Genomic DNA, 17833 nt, shown 5'->3' on the forward strand with positions numbered 1-17833 from the left:
CCAAGGTATTCTGTTAGGTGTATGACGAGTTCATAGAAGATTTTATTTTTTGTCAAAAGTTGGCGGAAATTGATTTTTATTGTTTTTTTCACAAAGTGTCATTTTTCACTAACTTGTGACAAAAAATAAAATCTTCTATGAACTCACCATACACCTAACAGAATACCTTGGGGTGTCTTCTTTCTAAAATGGGGTGACTTGTGGGGTTCCTATACTGCCCTGGCATTTTAGGGGCCCTAAACCGTGAGGAGTAGTCTAGAAAACAAATGCCTCAAAATGACCTGTGAATAGGACGTTGGGCCCCTTAGCGCACCTAGGCTGCAAAAAAGTGTCACACGTGGTATCGCCGTACTCAAGAGAAGTAGTATAATGTGTTTTGTGGTGTATTTTTACACATACCCATGCTGGGTGGGAGAAATCTCTCTGTAAATGGACAATTGTGTGTAAAAAAAAAATCAAAAATGTGTCATTTACAGAGATATTTCTCCCACCCAGCATGGTTATATGTAAAAATACAGCACAAAACACATTATACTACTTCTCCTGAGTACGGCGATACCACATGTGTGACACTTTTTTGCAGCCTAACTGTGCTAAGGGGCCCAAAGTCCAATGAGTACCTTTAGGATTTCACAGGTCATTTTGAGACATTTTGATACCTTGGGGTGTCTTCTTTCTAAAATGGGGTCACTTGTGGGGTTCCTATACTGCCCTGGCATTTTAGGGGCCCTAAACCGTGAGGAGTAATCTAGAAAACAAATGTGTGTAATAAAAATCAAAAATGTGTCATTTACAGAGATATTTCTCCCACCCAGCATGGTTATATGTAAAAATACACCACAAAACACATTATACTACTTCTCCTGAGTACGGCGATACCACATGTGTGACACTTTTTTGCAGCCTAACTGTGCTAAGGGGCCCAAAGTCCAATGAGTACCTTTAGGATTTCACAGGTCATTTTGAGACATTTGGGTTCAAGACTACTCCTCATGGTTTAGGGCCCCTAAAATGCCAGGGCAGTATAGGAACCCCACAAGTGACCCCATTTTAGAAAGAAGATACCCCAAGGTATTCTGTTAGGTGTATGATGAGTTCATAGAAGATTTTATTTTTTGTCACAAGTTAGCGGAAATTGATTTATATTGTTTTTTTTTCACAAAGTGTCATTTTCTGCTAACTTGTGACAAAAAAAAAATCTTCTATGAACTCATCATACTCCTAACAGAATACATTGGGGGGTCTTCTTTCTAAAATGGGGTCACTTGTGGGGTTCCTATACTGCCCTGGCATTTTAGGGGCCCTAAACCGTGATGAGTAGTCTAGAATCCAAATGCCTCAAAATGACCTGTGAATAGGACGTTAGGCCCCTTAGCGCACCTAGGTTGCAAAAAAGTGTCACACGTGGTATCGCCATACTCAGAAGAAGTAGTATAATGTGTTTTGGGGTGTATTTTTACACATACCCATGCTGGGTGGGAGAAATCTCTCTGTAAATGGACAATTGTGTGTAAAAAAATAAAATAATTGTCATTTACAGAGATATTTTTCCCACCCAGCATCTGTATGTGTAAAAATACACCACAAAACACATTATACTACTTCTCCTGAGTACGGCAGTACCACATGTGTGGCACTTTTTTGCACCCTAACTGCGCTAAGGAGCCCAAAGTCCAATGAGTACCTTTAGGATTTCACAGGTCATTTTACGACATTTGGTTTCAAGACTACTCCTCACGGTTTAGGGCCCCTAAAATGCCAGGGCAGTATAGGAACCCCACAAATGACCCCATTTTAGAAAGAAGACACCCAAAGGTATTCCGTTAGGAGTATGGTGAGTTCATAGAAGATTTTATTTTTTGTCACAAGTTAGCGGAAAATGACACTTTGTGGAAAAAAAAAAACAATTAAAATCAATTTCCGCTAACTTGTGACAAAAAAAAAATCTTCTATGAAATCACCATACTCCTAACAGAATACCTTGGGGTGTCTTCTTTCTAAAATAGGGTCATTTGTGGGGTTCCTATACTGCCCTGGCATTTTACTGGCCCTAAACCGTGAGGCGTAGTCTTGAAACCAAATGTCGCAAAATGACCTGTGAAATCCTAAAGGTACTCATTGGACTTTGGGCCCCTTAGCGCAGTTAGGGTGCAAAAAAGTGCCACACATGGGGTATCGCCGTACTCAAGAGAAGTAGTATAATGTGTTTTAGGGTGTATTTTTACACATACCCATGCTGAGTGGGAGAAATATCTCTGTAAATAGACAATTGTGTGTAAAAAAAAAAATCAAAAATTGTCATTTACGGAGATATTTCTCCCACCCAGCATGGGTATGTGTAAAAATACACCCCAAAACACATTATACTACTTCCCCTGAGTACGGCAATACCACATGTGTGGCACTTTTTTTGCAGCCTAACTGCGCTAAGGGGCCCAAAGTCCAATGAGCATCTTTAGGCTTTACAGGGGTGCTTACAATTAGGCACCCCCCAAAATGCCGGGACAGTGAACACACCCCACAAATTACCCCATTTTGGAAAGTAGACACTTCAAAGTATTCAGCGAGGAGCATAGTGAGTCCGTAGCAGATTTAATTTTTTTTTGTCGCAAGTTAGAAGAAATGGAAACTTTTTTTTTTTTGTCACAAAGTGTCATTTTCCGCTAACTTGTGACAAAAAATAAAATCTTCTATGAACTCACCATTCCTCTCACTGAATACTTTGGGATGTATTCTTTCCAAAATAGGGTCATTTGGGGGGTATTTATACTATCCTGGAATTTTAGCACCTCAAGAAACATGACAGGTGGTCAGAAAAGTCAGAGATGCTTCCAAATGGGAAAATTCACTTTTGGCACCATAGTTTGTAAACGCTATAACTTTTACCCATTCCAATAAATATACACTGAATGTTTTTTTTTTATCAAAGACATGTAGCAGAATAACTTTCGCGCTCAAATGTATAGGAAATTTTACTTTATTTAAACAATAAAAGCACAGAAAATTAAAAAAGTCATTTTTTTGACAAAATTCATGTCTTTTTTGATGAATATAATAAAAACTAAAACTCGCAGCAGCAATCAAATAGCACCAAAAGAAAGCTGTATTAGTGACAAGAAAAGGAGGTAAAATTCATTTAGGTGGTAGGTTGTATGACTGAGCAATAAACCGTGAAAGCTGCAGTGGTCTGAATGGAAAAAAGGGCTCTGGTCCTTAAGGGGCGAAAAGACTGTGGTCCTCAAGTGGTTAAAGAGGAACTCCAGTGAAAATAATGTAATAAAAAAAGTGCTTCATTTTTACAATAATTATGTATAAATGATTTAGTCAGTGTTTGCTCATTGTAAAATCTTTCCACTCCCCGATTTACATTCTGACATGTATCACATGGTGACATTTTTACTGTGGGCAGGTTATGTAGCTGCTCCTAGCTGTTTCGGCCGTTAGAGACAGCTGTAAGCAGCTATTTCCTGTCTCTGAATATTGTTAAATTGTGGCAGTTTGTCAGGAGCACCGTGGTCCTCAGAGCTTCTTGTGGGAGGGGTTTCACCACAATATCAGTCATACAGCGCCCCCTGATGGTCTGTTTGTGAAAAGCAATATATTTCTCATGTAAAAGGGGGTATCAGCTACTGATTGGGATAAAGTTAAATTCTTGGTTGGAGTTCCTCTTTAAGTAAACAGGACATTTTCCATTAACATGTATCAATTTCATCAGCAATACAGTAATTGGCTCCCATTATCTAACACAGTTAGCTTGAACTTGATTTTTTACACCTCTCTAGTAAAGATGTCACTAACAAATTTGCATTCTAAGGCCGAGTGGCCACTAGTGGTGCTTTTCAGAAATTGGAAACTGCTTGCTATTTCCGAAAATACTTAGTACAGTCATTTTGTACTGGATTCCCAGAGTGGTCTTCATGTGATTTGCCCCTGCATTCCTTCAATGAGCTTGTTTAGGGCCCACTCCAATTTTGCTAACGATCTCCGCAATGCTGCAAGCGCTGCTAGTGGGCCCCGGGCCTTACTGTGTATCTGTATATTTGCATTTGTTTTCTGTATACAGTATCTTGCTTGAGATTAAGTGTGATATATATTGCACTATGATTCTTCTTCTTAAAATATGCTCAAAGAACAAGACAGCTGCATTATGAAACCTTTTTTTTACAGTTAGCCATTAATAGGTGTCATTTTTAAAATATTTGGTTTTATTATCCCTACAACAACAACAACAACAACAAATAAAATTTGTAAAGCGCTTTTCTCCCGTGGGACTCAAAGCGCATAAGCATGGCTCCGACCATCGTGGTACAGAGGAAGAATTTTATAAATCTGGAAATGCCAGGCTAAACAGGTGGCTTTTCAGTCTGGATTTGAATAGCTCCAGGGATGGTGCTGTCTTTACTGGGTGTGGTAGGGAGTTCCAAAGAGTAGGGGCAGCATGACAGAAGGCTCTATCTCCAGATTTTTTGAGGTGCACTCTAGGAGTGACCAAGTTTATAGAACTTGCTGATCTGAGGTTGTGAGAGGTGTGGTGCAGCTTCAGCAAGTCCTTCATGTATCCAGGGCCCAGATTGTGCAGGGATTTGAATGTCAGCAGTCCAATCTTGAAGAGTATTCTCCATTCTACTGGTAGCCAGTGCAGTGAGCGAAGGATCGGTGTAATGTGATAGTGGCGCGGCTGGTTTGTTAGCAATCTGGCAGCAGCATTCTGCACTAATTGCAGGCGACGCAGGTCCTTTTTGGGGAGGCCAGCATAAAGGGCATTGCAGTAGTCCAGCCGTGATGTGATGAAGGCGTGGACTAGGGTTGGAAGATCCTCTGGGGGAGTCAGATGTTTAATCTTTGCAATGTTCTTCAGATGAAAGAAGGAAGATTTAACTACAGATGAAATTTGGTTTCTGAAACTCAATTCCCCATCGATTAGTACGCCAAGGCTGCGCACAAGGTTGGAGCTGTTTATGTCTGAATTCCCAATCCTGATTGGTGTTGCTTTAGGATAGAGCTGTTTTGATGGCGAGTGCTGGCTTTGGACAAACAGGACCTCAGTTTTGTCAGCATTCAGTTTCAACCAGTTATCATTCATCAGTGTCCCTTTACTTCTTATTCTGTGTTTCCAAGACATGTTATTTCTCCCGTGTGAAAGTCTACAGGTTTATAAGATAAGTAATCACCACTGACTGCTTTAAATAGATAATGTAAACCCAGACTGGCAATAAACCTACTTAACAGATGCTTACACAGAAGAGCACACACCATACAAAGCCAGACCATACATTATTTTATAAGGCAAAATTGGAGTTTAGAAAGTGCTTATGTACATATCAAATATTACATTTCTAATAACAGAAATGTATGCACACAAATGCCAACTATTTTTTCTAATCTGTGTCTCTGTGATAGTTATCATGCTTAAAAGTATTGTAAATGGTATGTATGCAAGCGTCTATAAAAAAAACTAAATGTTTACATTGCTAAATACTAGTTGCAGACTGTGTGCTCTTTCAGTAAGCAGTGCAACAGAAGCTCCTCACTTACAAGCAACTTGTATAAGTACCGTAGTTTAACTAGGGCTTGGAAACACAGAATAAGAAGTAAAGGGACATTGACACAACCTGTGTGAAGTCAGCAAAGTGGGCTTAACAGGGTGTTACATGTATTCTGCAATAGCACATAGTATTGGGAGGGATTGTAAAGGAAGGGGAGAACGAGAGAGCACATTTCTGGTAAGAGCAGCAGAGTGCTATTATTATTATGTAGTATTTATATAGCGTATGTAGTATATTGTTTTGTCACTAACTGTCCCTCAGTGGGGCTCACAATCTAATCCCTACCATAGTCATAAGTCTATGTAGGTATTATGTAGTGTATGTATTGTAGTCTAGGGCCAATTTAGGGGGGAACAAAATATAGGTAGAAGGCTGCGCATCCCTGACCAAATACTGTACAATTGAATGGTTAATCGCTGTGGCGCACACCGCCCCCCCTGGACTAAAATGTACGCCCGCATCCAAACAATGCAATACTGGTCTATGGAGAAATTTTAGTTTCCATCATAGTTTTGCATGCAAAATTGCATATGTTTTGCATCTGACTGATTGCTGAGTGTGCATTTGAGCTATTTAAGCGGTGCATATGAGGTGATGAGTCATTCAGTTGCAGCCCATATTGGTGAGCGCTTGCTTTGTTTTCTGCAATTTAGGGGGAAGCCAATTGACTTATCTGTATGTTTTTGGGATGCGGGAGGAAACCAGATTGCCTGGAGGAAACCCACACGGACACAGGGAGAACACACAAACTCCATGCAGATGTTGCTTTGGCTGAGATTCATACCAGGAATCCAGCACTCTCCGTGGGTGTGCAGACTAGGTGGCATGTGGTTTTCACCAGATCGCCCCTCAGAGAATGATAGATGACTCCTGAGATCAGAGCAGGCAGAAGACAGTTCAGATTATGGCTGTATAATGCCTGGTACACACACGATGCAATTCCCCGTCTGATTTGGTCTTGTATAGAAGTGATTGGAAAATCGGTCAGAAATACGATTCGAAATTCGATCGGAACTGCCACAAACTATCAATTCAACCGTCAATCTGATGGGAAATTGCATTGTTCCAGGCATTACAAACTGAGGTCAGGACTGGCAGCAGGCAGTTCCTAATCATATAACACGCTCATGTTAAAGGAAGCCAAGATAAAACAAGAGGTGAGACAGGAGGACAGCTAGTATGGCTTGCAAGGTGACAAGTACTGTCAGTAAGATCCTGCTGCAATGACTCTCCTTCTCCTTACATTTGGTCACTCATGAAGAGCACACAGACTCTGTAGATACCATTATTTAAACATTGACAGTATGCTGCTTGCGGAAGGAGAAGTTTACCTGCTGGAAATATGAGGCAACGTGTGAAATATTCATTTTATTTTATAATGACCCGAATCCAAAATAAATAGCTACATTAAAGCATTTTATATATAATTATCAACAGAAATTGTGAGATCAGGCTGCAATATATGGATAGCAAGGTGATCACTGAGACAATAACATGGTGTGGTGCTGACACTGCAGGTCCTGATGCCTTTATGATAATCCCAAACCTCAGGGTTTCCAAGCCAGCATATAAATACCATCCTGATGTCATTACACATATACCTAGTGACTTTCCCATCATCACATTGTGGTGGAAGGAGGACTACTGCATACAATCAGATAGCGGCATGGTAAATCAGTCCTATAGCCCTTTTAAATTAATTATGCAGCAGTGTAATTGTATGCAGAGGAGAGCTTATCAAAGGAGAAGGATGTCAGTCATAGCTACTTGGTTTGTGAATTGCATCTTTAGATCATTTCTGCTTTACCGACCTAATTACCAAATGGTTTAGACCAGGTCTAAAACAGGTCTAAAACATTCACATTTGGTAATAGTGAATTCCCCTTTGATGCAACTTACCAAACCATCAGTAGACTAGCCTAAACTGCTTAGTGAATTGAGGCCATAGTGGGATAAAATGTATAGATCTAAAAGACTGATATAACAAGTGGATTTGCTAGCCCCTCCCCAAAAAAATACACTTAATCTGTCAGTGTTTCCCTTAAAATACATGTAATCTGGCAGTATTTACCTTATACTGTATACTCGCGTCAAAGCCTAATTTTTAAGCACATAAAATGTGCTGAAAGTTACCCCCTCAACTTATATGCGAGTCAGTGGAGTAGGACGGATGGTGGAACAGGTTTTGTTACTGGCATTGGAGTGTAAGGATCATGCACTAATGAGCCTGTTCTTGCCAGCTGGCTCCCTGCTGTGTCTGTGCCCCCCAATCCCATGCAACATGGTGTGCAGAGTGCACTGCTCAAGACTGCCTGTGTCCCCCGGCTTATGAAGCAGAGCATGCCAGCAACGTTTAAGCGGTGCAGTGATTGGGGACTCGTCCTGTGTGGAAATCACTGTGTCTCATATCTATGGCACCATCTAGTGGCGTCTTGAGACGCTTCTGCCTCATCCTTGGAGCACAGCTGGCTATATGGAGGAGGGTTGACTTGTACTGGGGGTACATCTGGCTTCTGTGGAGGGGGCAATACTGGGGAGGGGGCTTATACGCAAGTCAATCACTTTTTCCTCTTTTCTTAGGGAAAAGTGAGTAGCTTGGCTTATATGCGGGTCGGCTTATATGCGAGTATATACGGTACCTCAAAATACTCGTAATAATCTGGCAAGACCACAAGTCAGCAACAGAGTGGAGAATTGGCCACTCACAGAACCTGGCAGTAATACTCTTAGGGCCTGTTTCCACTAGGAGCGGTGCGATGCGGCTACATAGCCGCATCGCACCACAGGTGTGCTGCGGCAATGGAAGTGTTTTCACTGCGTGCATGCTGTGCGGGGAGATCCGAGAATCTGCAGCATGCTGCAGATTCTAGCACGGCTGCATCCGCCCGCAGTCGCGTCCCATCTCCTCAATTAACTTCCGCATTGGGAGATGCGGAAGTGATGCGGACGGTCGGCGGGAGTGATGCGGCGGGAGTGATGCGATGCATCACTTTGTAGTGGAAACCGGCCCTAATACCCTCCTCCAGCCTCTAGCGGCTCAGCTGGAGGTCATAATACAGCCATGCAGGGTCTCTGGGGATACTGCGCTGGCCTGTAGCAGAATCCAACTGTACTCTTGGAGGAGCCAGGCTCTCCGCGGGAATGACTGAGAGATGAATTTGTGACATTTGCATTTTGTTTCACTAGTCACCATTTCAGTTACCAGTGTATGTGAACATATTCTTCAATGATGATAGACTTGATTGACCTTTTGATAAATGTAATTACTTACTGACTAGCCCCACAAAGAAATGTTTTACAATCCTATATTGGGCAACATTTGTATTAAAACATGTAATTTTCTTGACATTCAAATGCAAAAGTTTTGCATCCATAGCAAAAACCAGAGTTTAACAGCAAAGTTGCCATATTACTTTTTAAGGTGTTCCACCTGCATTGGGGTCGATTCATAAAGCATTACCGCATTCGCTAATTCAGAAAACAGCTGACTTTACTAAGCAGTTAGGAAAATGTCAATTCATAAAGGTTGCTAACGCATGAAAAGCTGAAATTCGAGCAGTGAGGTAAATTACTGACTTGTGCGATAAATACCTTAACACATGTCAGTAAATTTCAAGTCATAAAGCCTACAACATGCAGTAAAGCCACAAAATAATACCGTCTGCTTTGAAGTGGTGAAAAGAGCCTGCGCGAGGAGACTGCGCTGGAAACCGTTACTCACAAGCAGAAACAGTGATAGCTGTGACTGACAGGAGCCGGGAGCCAATAGAAACAGCCCCTGCAAGCCTGAATGATGGAATCTGAGAGGACCAGCAGCCTTCTCGGGCAGGACGAGCTTTTAAACCCCCCCCCCCCAGGCAGCAGCAGAGCGAGAACAGAACAAAACAGGCTTTCTCTGAATACCTTAGGCTGTGTGGCTGTTTAACCTCTTGGCTTCCTGTTTGAAGATGTGTAGGGGCTAGTGGGGAAAATCACCTAAGCATGGCATGTGTAAAGTTTATTGGAAGTTAATCTAAGCTATGGCAATTAAATAGAATGTTAAGAAAGACTGATAGATTCAGAGCAGATTCAGAGCAAGCAAAGGCAGTATAATAAAACATGTGCATCTAAAGGGATGTCTGGGATGCCTGTTTGTAATGCTCTCGCTGCCCGGAACAGATTATAACAACACAGGGACACTCCACTCTCTTCTGCTGTTACAAACAGGTTTTTGTCAATGGGCTTTGGTAATTTACCAAACTTTTACCGCACCTGTGAAGATTTTTATGAATTAGCACACAAAAGTCTAAAATATTTTCCCAACCAGATTTTTTTTTGCACAGCCTTTTATGAATCAACACCATTAAGTTTTATTCATTACTAGTTATCATGGCCTTTTATGCATGAACATTTTACATGTTGCTTACAAAAAAATGGTTGATATGGACGTGTGGCAAACCATCAACAAAGTATTGCTGCATACCACAGATCCTGTGAATGTAGCTATATTAAATCCCAGCCCCAAGGACATAGTGCAAACATAATGGAAGTGATTACAGCCAGCACTTAAGTTCTCAACAAAAAAGCATTTCTTTATTATATCAATAGGAAACACAACACACGCATATCAATAAATGCAACAACTATTTCATTGAGGACAGAAGTGGTAATAAAGCTGTTAAGTTGTTGATCTGTCCTGTCAATGTTTTTACTGAAGGCCTAAATGCTAGCTGCTGTCACATGCATATACTATAACATATACTATACCCTCAGGAATGAAAAATCTTAATACCGTTAAAGAAAATTAAATTGAAAATCCCATAGAATTAATTTAACAAATACAACAAATTGTCTTATTAGTAAAGCAAAAAGTAATTTGCAAGTCTAGTACTGCAATACCAAATAATACAGAGTATAAATTATTGATTCATCCTCCCTAATTTAATGAAACCCTAAGCCTGCCATGCACAGAGATACTGGACTGTCCTATTCAGCTATAGATTTACTAAAATGACTGAATCAATCTAATAAAGAACACCATACACTAAATTTTAGTGACTAAAACATCAAGCACTGGGATCAAAAGTGGTTTGATTGGTCAGAACAGAAAATCTGGTCAAGCACACCCCTATCTGATATTTTCAAAAGCAGCTGCTTGATGCAGATTCAGTTGTCAAGAAGACAGTATATGCACAAATGGAAGTGACTCTTCTCAGTGTGGTTTCCTTTTTCCTGCACCTGTGGAATCTCACTGTAATCAGTGTATGCTAGCCTTCATACTGCAACATATTGGAAGTTCTTTGTAATTAGAATATCAATGCTGCTGGAGCATAAGTGGCCTCTAGGTGCAGAAAGCAGTGCAATATCTATCCCAGATGTGTGTCCATTTCTACCTGTTGCAAATCATTTATGGGGTGTCTTTATAAAAAATAAAGGCCTTGCTGATAGTCCCCTATGGAGAGATGGACTAGCCCAAAACCTATCAAATCTGTCAGATTTCTACTATTTACTGTAAGTGACAGCAACATAGAAGACAAGTAATTTATGGCTCATTTTACTCTGGGAGAAACATACTTCTCATTTGTATGTGTTTACCTGTATTTTAAATTTTAAGATGTTCGTGACAGTAGTCCTTTAAATAGAATGTCTCTAAACAATCATTTCACTTAAAAAGGGAGAGAACTTTAAAAGACAATTATAACAAGAGGGATATGGAGGCTGCCATATTTATTTCCCTTTAAACAATACCAGTTACAGTGGGTTGCAAAAGTATTCGGCCCCATTGAAGTTTTCCACATTTTGTCACATTACTGCCACAAACAAGAATCCATTTTATTGGAATTCCACGTGAAAGACCAATACAAAGTGGTGTACACGTGAGAAGTGGAATGAAAATCATACATGATTCCAAACATTTTTAACAAATAAATAACTGCAAAGTGGGGTGTGTGTAATTATTCGGCCCCCTGAGTCAATACTTTGTAGAACCACCTTTTGCTGCAATTCCAGCTTCCAGTCTTTTAGGCTATGTCTCTACCAGCTTTGCACATCTAGAGACTGAAATCCTTGCCCATTCTTCTTTGCAAAACAGCTCCAGCTCAGTCAGATTAGATGGACAGCGTTTGTGAGCAGCAGTTTTCAGATCTTGCCACAGATTCTCAATTGGATTTAGATCTGGACTTTGACTGGGCCATTCTAATACATGGATATGTTTTCTTTTAAACCATTCTATTGTTGCCCTGGCTTTATGTTTAGGGTCGTTGTCCTGCTGGAAGGTGAACATCCACCCCAGTCTCAAGTCTTTTGCAGACTCCAAGAGGTTTTCTCCAAGATTGCCCTGCATTTGGCTCCATCCATCTTCCCATCAACTCAGACCAGCTTCCCTGTCCCTGCTGAAGAGAAGCACCCCCAGAGCATGATGCTGCCACCACCATATTTGACAGTGGGGATGGTGTGTTCTGAGTTATGGGCAGAGTTAGTTTTCCGCCACACATAGCGTTTTGCATTTTGGCCAAAAGGTTCCATTTTGGTCTCATCTGACCAGAGCACCTTCTTCCACATGGTTGCTGTGTTCCCCACATGGCTTGTGGCAAACTGCAAACGGGACTTCTTATGCTTTTCTGTTAACAATGGCTTTCTTCTTGCCACTCTTCCATAGAGGCCAACTTTGTACAGTGCATGACTAATGGTTGTCCTATGGACAGATCCCCCCCCCCTCCCCCTGAGCTGTGGATCTCTGCAGCTCGTCCAGAGTCACCATGGGCCTCTTGACTGCATTTCTAAACAGCGCTCTCCTTGTTCGGCCTGTGAGTTTAGGTGAACGGCCTTGTCTTGGTATGTTTACAGTTGTGCCATACTCCTTCCATTTCTGAATGATCGTTTGAACAGTGCTCCGTGGGATGTTCAAGGCTTTGGAAATCTTTTTGTAGCCTAAGCCTGCTTTAAATTGCCTAATAACGTTATCCCTGACCTGTCTGGTGTGTCCTTTGGACTTCATGGTGTTGTTGCTCCCAATATTCTCTTAGACAACCTCTGAGGCCGTCACAGAGCAGCTGTATTTGTACTGACATTAGGTGACACACAGGTGCACTCTATTTAGTTTTTAGCACTCATCAGGAAATGTCTATGGGCAACTGACTGCACTCAGACCAAAGGGGGCTGAATAATTATGCACACCCCACTTTGCAGTTATTGATTTGTAAAAAAATGTTTGGAATCATGTGTGATTTTCATTCTACTTCTCACGTGTACACCACTTTGTATTGGTCTTTCATGTTGAATTCCAATAAAATGAATTCATGTTTGTGGCAGTAATGTGACAAAATGTGGAAAATAGCCACTGTACCTGGAAGCCCTGCTGGTCTATTTAGCTGCAGCAATGTCTGAATCACAACAGAAACAAGCATGCAGCTAATCTTGTTAGATCTGACACTGTCAGAAACAACTGATCTGCTGCATGCTTTTTCAGCGTCTATGGCTAAAAGTATTATTGGCAAAGGATCCTCAGGACTGCCAGGCAACTGGTATTTTTTAAAAGGAAATAAATATGTCAGCCTCCATATACCTCTCATTACAGTTGTCCTTCAAAGGTACACAAATAACATGCAGTTCCCAGTATAGCTATCTAAGTATATGTCTCCATACAAACAAACTTGGAAAAGTGGAGAAATTTGTGAAACATTCTTAACGTCGGCCATGGCGCTTGTTGTTAAAGCGCTGCCCATTCAACTTGTACCATGGTTTGCCGTCATTTGCGCGAACACCACGTTCTGATCCTGATTTTTCCTGTCGTTTCAGCCGAACTTGGAAGCATCATGGTGCTTCTAGGGTCACTTACCGCCACGTCTGTGTCCCTGTGGTGGGGAACAAAAGTTGCCAATAGCCGCTGAAAGATGTCAAAGGCTTTTTTGCATGCTTGCAGAAAAGCATTTGACTGACGTGCCAGCAGAAGTCAATGTGAACTGGCCCTTACTGTCTGCCTGTTGCTTCAGGTTCATCTTGAGGTTCACTGCACTACAATCTACTTGAGGCAGCGCTTGCTTCCATAAACTCTAATGTGGGTGGTGCACACCACACCACCTATGGAAAATAGCAGTGGTGGGGAGAGAGGCAAGACGGGCCTGGTGTAGTTAGCATTTGAGATAGTCAATGAAATGCTAACTTTTGCATCTTGAATGCAAATGTCATGCAAATGTCATGCACTTGTATGTAGCTTTTATTTGAATTAATCTACTGTAAATTGGAAAGCGCATCTGACTGGCCAAGTTCTGAGCTGCATACAATCTGCATTTGAAACAGATTTATTAGCATTACTTTTATTTATTTATTTTTATTTTGTTACTGTATTATTGTTATTATTATTTATTGTATTTATAAAGCGCCAACATATTACGCAGCCTTGACAATCTTTAGGCAGCATTAACCCTATTATTTGTTTTACCATTTTAGGTTGCACAGGGATTTAACATGCTCCAAGTTGTTCAGTGACACAAACAAATCCACAGACCAATGACCTACACAACCACAAAATCAATACTGAAAGTCACTAGACCACAACAGTATGCTCTTCCAAAAGGTGGAACTGAAAACATTGAAAGGGAAGACAAAGGTCACATTTAGGGCCTGAGCACACTTGAACGCCTCTGTGCATTTTTCAGCAACGCGTATCAGTCTGTAACATTGATTTGTTGCTGAAAAATGCACAGAAGAAGAGAGGGCACTTGACAATATGCCAAATTTGGGCCCCACTGTTGGACATCTGGCTTTGGTATTGTAAGATGAGGGAGGTTAGTCGGTAAAAGTGCCAGTTAAGCCCCTAGGCGCCCATTAGGCCCTAGGCACCTGCCTAATCTGCCTTTGCAAGATCCAGCTCTGCACAGGAGCGCACAGTTTGGGGGCCCAGTGCTGTACAGATGCATCACTAACCTACAAGTCTGGAGGAGTTCTGATGCTGTGGAGGATGTTGGATGACGCAAAGCACAATAGAGTGGCATGGAGCAGGCAGCCTAAGTTGGAGAATAATGCCCTCAACCCATTCTCAGCTGAGACAATCCATTAGGCTGATCACTCGCTGACACATCTAGAAAGCTTGGGTCCACTTTGAGCCCACCAACCACTTCTGCTGAAAACCACCTAGCATGTTCAGAAGAGAAAGGGTAAATTGCAGCACTCACAGATGTAGTGACATGTTAGTGGCTGAATATTGAACCCCTCTTGATTATTCTCAGCTTCTAGTCAGAGGTGCTCCATTATTATGGTAAGAAGAAAGCAAACAACCTTATACTGTATTGTGAAGAGGAAAGACAAGCATCATCCAGCTGTGCTTGAAGCAACCTATTCTATTGACGGGCTGGATAGTGTACTGGTTAAGGGCTCTGCCTCTGGCACAGACCAGGGTTTGAATCTTGGCTCTTCCTGATTCAGCACCTATTCAGTAGTAGACCTTGGGCAAGACTCCCTAACACTACTACTGCCTATAGTGGCTGCAGCTCTGGTGAATTGAGTACACAAGGAGAAAAGTGCAATATAAATGTTCTGTGTCTGTAATCCACAGTGTTCCAGTGTTACAGCTGGTAAGCTCCAATCGCCCATTCAGTCTCGTATTCAGCATCTTCAAGGGAACTGTAGAGAAAGTTTACCAGAAGTGAATACTGGGGCACAGAGTACCTCTCACAACAGCCTTTTCACGTTGGACAAGCTTATTCACATGAAGACCAGGCTTCGACTTTAATGATTTATTGCCCGTGACTGCGCTCTGTTCCATGCACAAGTGCTGCCGTACTGCACAGATGCCAGAGGGTTTGCATATGCGGCTCCATCAGTGGCATAGCAATAAGGCATGCAGAGGTAGCGACCGCACCACGGCCCTTGGACCAGAAGGACCCAGTAGGGGCCCTCCATCAACCACTTCATTAGCTCTTTGTTGGTTCTAAGCTGGTAATGATTACCTCTATATGTGCTTTTATTAGTTGTAACCATTAATAGACTGTTCTAATCCCCAGCCTACACCTCTCTGACACTGCAGCTGTCCTTGGCAGGTTTTAGTGCTCCATAATAAGTGTTCAGGGACGTTTTTTGGGGTGAGCAGGGTGGGTAACTGCCCGGGGCAGAGTGTGGCACTGAGGAGAAGGGGGGTTGCAGGCAGAAGGACGGGACCGACAAAGAGACGGTGACACGCGTGAAGTCAAACCGAAGAGGAAAGAAGAGGAGCACCACAATCATCTCTGTCTTTACTGACTCCTCCTGGGTGTCCTGTTGCCTTGGCTGTTGGCATAAAGTAGTCAACACGTGACCATGCGGGGTGACACTGAGGCACTGATGTCCTGTAGCTGTATTGCAGCAGCTGTTAGGGCTGCTTCCTCCTGGATGGCCTCCCTCCCCCACTATCTCCAGTGATCTTCTCCCTCCCCCACTATCTCCAGTGACCTTCTCCCTCCACCCACTAGCACCAGTGACCTCCTACCTCTCCCACACTAGCTCCAGTGGCTTTCTTCCTCCCCCACCCACTAGTCCCAGTGACCTTCTTCCTCCCCTCACTATCTCCAGTGACCTCCTCCCTCCCCACCACTCTACCTCTGTTTTGGCTCTCCATGTGTTCACTTGTCTCCCAATTTCAAGACTTACACTTTGCTTGAACAAATCTTGGTAAGAACGATACTTGGGAAGTCAAATAATGTATTCTATGATGGGCAGTGCCATTGTAACCTGTGCTGGACAGGGAGATCTCTGGCTGAGAGGGTCTGGGTGGTATTGTAACTTACAATAGTAACTTACAATGCTCAGTGAAGGTTACCATGGCACTCACAGGCCTCTGTGCCAGAGAGGCCCCCTCAAGTACAAGTGGTATAGCCGCTTACAAATTGTAAAGGCTCATACCCACTATGCGATTTTTTACAGCGATTTTCCCAACAACCAGCGTTTTTTATGAGCAATTGTTTCCGCAATCGCAAAATGTGGGTACAGACGTGCAATTACACAGACAATGTTTGGTGACATGCAGCGATAACAACTGCCACTACAGATCAGATCTTTAAGATCCCCTATGACTCCCAAGGACAAAAGTATAGCAATCGTTCGGTGGTGTTGAGGGTGGGGTGGGGAGGCACGAATTTTTTTGACACATGCCCTGATAGCAATTTAACCTAGAAACTGCATTGCAATTGTTATGTATAAAGTGCTTGAGGGCGCCCAAAGTAAAACTCTCACTGGGGCCTTGAGCTCCTAAACAACGCTACTGGGCTCCAGGGTACTGCGCAGGAGCGGGCTGTATTGCGCAATGAAGATGTACACAGAAGGAGAATTACTATGGAAAATTGCTTAGAGGGTTCCAGCACAGCGCAAGAGGAGCGCAGGGAGACCAAGGAAGCCTTCTCCCCCAACCTTTGCTTTGGTACAATCCTTTGCTGCTATAAATATAGTTGGTTATACATTGCTGCACTATGTTTGTTTTCTAATGGTCCTTGTGCTCCTTACACCACCACATGGTCAGCTTGTCTCTGTAGGACCCTGCGGAGCTGTAGGTATTGCCAGTCTAGCTACGCCCCTTTGCTTTCCTCGTGCTCCAGGGAGGGAGGGGGGACTGTGAAGAGATGGAGCGAGGACACCGAGGAGCAGAGTGCGCGGTCACTGCGAAGCAGCAGCTGCGGCCAAAGCAACAGTATTGTGCTGCTTTAGGTAAGCAGGCAAAGAAAAAGAGGGGGTGGAGGGGCAACTATCGCCTCACTATGGGCAGTGAGGCAGTACGGTGTATTTTTGTAAGATTTGTTTATTATTATTATTATTTATTTTAGAGATTTGCCCGTTTAACCTTATAGCTGCCAGGAGATAGCTGGTAGTAGGTGAGATGAATGAAGTAGTGATATCTGTAGGATCTGCAGCGCGTTGAACCCATTGGTCGTTGTAGTGGCTTGGCATATTGTTTGCCAGCATGCATGGCTTGCCGTGGTAAGCTATGCGGGCTCACACAGGCAGTGCTGGGCTGTAGTGTTTGGATTGTACATGTGCGGTGCTGTGTGATTGAGGCTTTTGCAGCGGGCATTGTTCCATTAACCCCGTAGCTGCTGCTGGAATGCAGCGGGGAGCTGTCCACAATACCTGTGGTGCTGATCTGTGCACGCGTTCCAGCCTGCATTCACATCGCTCATGGTTTTTCATTGCACCTATTGGGTATTTCTGTAGTGAAGACATCGAATGGAAGACGCACTGATTCCACTGGACGATGTAAAACAACACTTGTTCCATCCTAGGAAACTCAGCACTGCTGTCATGTGAATGTGTCAAGATTGGGCGGATATTATATTTGTGTTGTG

The 17833-nt window shown here is 42.7% G+C and overlaps 1 protein-coding gene across 3 annotated transcripts in view; it reads left to right on the forward strand.

The window, feature by feature from the left end:
* RASL10B (RAS like family 10 member B) overlaps window positions 1-17833 on the forward strand; it is a 149310-nt gene that overhangs the window by 13012 nt on the left and 118465 nt on the right. Inside the window, exon 1 of one of the 3 annotated variants that reach the window (XM_068268657.1) lies at window positions 17118-17198. The exons of 1 other annotated variant lie outside the window; for it this stretch is intronic. The gene's annotated coding sequence lies outside the window, so the exon portion shown is untranslated. Of the gene's footprint in view, window positions 1-17117; window positions 17199-17833 lie in introns of those variants that run through there. One more of the 3 variants, XM_068268658.1, reaches the window with a different exon arrangement.

Source organism: Hyperolius riggenbachi, chromosome 2 (assembly GCF_040937935.1).
Source record: "Hyperolius riggenbachi isolate aHypRig1 chromosome 2, aHypRig1.pri, whole genome shotgun sequence".
Lineage (NCBI taxonomy): Eukaryota > Metazoa > Chordata > Amphibia > Anura > Hyperoliidae > Hyperolius > Hyperolius riggenbachi.